A 2,903-nucleotide genomic window follows, 5' to 3' on the forward strand; every position below is an offset into this window, starting at 1 on the left:
AGAGTCCCTTGGACTGCAAGGAGTCCAACCAGTCCATTCTGAAGGAGATCAGCCCTGGGATTTCTTTGGAAGGAATGACGCTAAAGCTGAAACTCCAGTACTTTGGCCACCTCATGCAAAGAGTGGATCACTGGAAAAGACTCTGATGCTGGGAGGGATCGGGGGCAGAAGGAGAAGGGGACGACAGAGGATGAGATGGCTGGATGGCATCACTGACTTGATGGACATGAGTCTGAGTGAACTCCGGGAGTTGGTAATGGACAGGGAGGCCTGGCGTGCTGTGATTCATGGGGTCACAAAGAGTCGGACACGACTGAGCGACTGATCTGATCTGATTGATATATCTTAAAAATTTCGATCTTTTTTTTACCTCATGTTATATAAAAAGCATTTTCATTAAGTGTTCTTAGAAAATATTGTTTTTAATATTTGAATACGGGTATAATTTTAATCATTTCATTATTGGATATTTAGAATGTTTCCAGTGTTTAGATTTTATATAATCCTCTGTTTCTTGAATTTACTTATTTCTGATTTCATTACAATCAACTCCTAAAAATGAAAATACTAGGCCATAAAGCACAGATATCTCTAACCTCTTCAATACAGATTGCAAAATTGCAGTACTTAAAATTTAATTTTTATTTCCTTTTAATAAATATGCTGTTGGATGCCAGGGACTATGATCAGAGAGGCAGCGATTTACAGTCCCTGCTCTTAAGAGAAACAGCAGGCTGGCCAGAACTTGAGTTCCAGAACAAGTGAAGTAAGCAGGCAGACAGAAGAAATGCTGAGAGATGTCCGCAGAGTCAAGAGGAGACTATTCCACACAGCACACTGAGCATGAGCGTTGTTCTGACAGGTAGAAAAGGATCAACCTGTCATCTACATGAAGTCTCATACATTCCAGGTAGAACCAGGAAATGTCAAAGATGCACACTGGGCAAGCAGCAGCGCAAACTGTATGGAGAAGGGCTGGCTTTCTCTCAGAGGGACATTTCCTAAGCTGAATGCAGGTTTTCGGCCCCAAGGACAGTTGCTGGTTGCTGCTGCTGCTTGTCCCCCGGGGGTAGGAGCAGCTCTGGGCGTGCTCACAGGGTGCTCCCGCCCAAACGTTCTAAGAAAGAGGGAAAGAGGCTGAGGGCAGATGAGCAGCTCCCTGGATGGGGGAAAGAGGAGGCTGAGGCCACAGGACTTGGTGGAGCAGCGGTCACCTCTGCCACGCTGGTGGCCTGTGGTCAGAGCCCCGTCACGTGTCTGCTCGGCGCCGTCCGTGACCCCCAGGCCTGCCGCAGCCTTTCCTACCCATCTCTCCTCTCCTCTGTTGCAGTCCCTTGTCGGTTGGTGCGATCAGCAGGAGGAAAGGCTGGGAACACTGGGTGGTTGTGCGTGGAGGCTGAGCGTCCAGCTGAGACTTGAATAAGGTCCTTGAGGGCTTCAAGCCTGTGGGTGGGTTCAGTGTAGACAATCAACTTGCCTAGCAAAGTCTTTCAATGGGAAAATCTCTTCAAAGTCCAGAAGCTTGATTGAAAACCTCCCTGTGCATCCTGACCTGACTGGCACCATGGGGTCATGGAGCCTTGGGAGGCCTCACTGGGAGGCTCTCTGCGGCTGGCAGACGCAAGGTACACGCTTGCCCCACAATCCCGACATAAGATGCGGTTCTGTTAGTCATCACTGAGCTGGCTGCCTCAGTGAGGTGTCCAGAGCTGTGAGTGCAGTTAAATGAGAAGGCCCTCTGCAGAGGGCTGGGAGCGTGGGGAGGCCTTTTACTTCAGTCATGCGTCCTGCAGGCACCCATGAGGGCCCTGGGTCTGGGCAAGCTTGGACTGTCCTCTCAGCTGAGCCTTGGGCTTCTCTATTTGTGAGGTGGGCACCACGGCTCTTCCCTCACCCACTTCCTGGCCGTATCCTGGCAGCAAAAGGACACCACGTGGCCCCACTTTGAAGTCTTTAAAGAGGTCTGTCAGTCAGAGTGGCTGCACCTTCCCTGACCACGGCTGGGTCTCGTGGAGAGGGTGTCGGGAGTCTGCAAGGAAGGCGCAGCTGCAGAGGTGCACACTCCCCATGTGTACACGGCCACAGACTAGTTACAGACAGAGACCAAGGAGGAAAACGGGCAGCTGTAGGGGTGCAGTCCTCCTCATGTCTATGGCTTCAAATAGTCCATCCAGAATTGGTACTCATCCCCCCAGTATCGAGGGAAACATGCCACAGACCCAGGGAAATATTTTCCCCCACGTCCTGGGTATGCCCTCACAGTCATCAGTATCCAAAATGGAAGTAGCAGTAGACTTAAAATCCTAACCTCTAGGGACTTCTCTGGTGGTCCTGTGGCTAAGACTCCACACTCCCAAAGCAGGGGGCCCAGGTGTGATCCCTAGTCAGGGAACTAGATCCCACAGGCTGCAACCCAGAGATAGTATCCTGCAACTAAAGGTCCTGCACGCTGCATCCAAGAACCAGTGCAGCCAAATAAATAAATGGAAAAAAAAGGATATCTTAAAAAAAACCCCAAAACTTCTAGGTATTTGAAGACCAAAGGTGTTTCATCAGAATGAAAAGGGATTTAATAATGAAAACACAGAGATAAATTGTTTTTAAGACCCTGATAACAGAGAGGAGAAATGTCAACCTCACATGAGTTACTAAATCAGCAGTTAGGATTTTTGGATGCCAACTGCGGTGGAGAAGAGACTCCAGTCCCACCCCCGACTCCAGAGTGCCTGGTGAGTCCTGCCTGTGGGCGCCCTGGGCTGCCCAGAGCAGGGGGGCAAGTGCGGGGCTCCAGAGCAGAACCATGTGGCCCTCCCTGCCGGGACACTCAGTGCCCAGGACAGCCCTACACAGAGCAGTTCAGTCCAGAAAGTCAGCAACGCCGAGGGGGAGAAGCCTAGGCATGT

The sequence above is a fragment of the Bison bison genome, unplaced genomic scaffold (assembly GCF_000754665.1).
Source record: "Bison bison bison isolate TAMUID 2011002044 unplaced genomic scaffold, Bison_UMD1.0 scf7180017864353, whole genome shotgun sequence".
Classification (NCBI taxonomy): domain Eukaryota; kingdom Metazoa; phylum Chordata; class Mammalia; order Artiodactyla; family Bovidae; genus Bison; species Bison bison.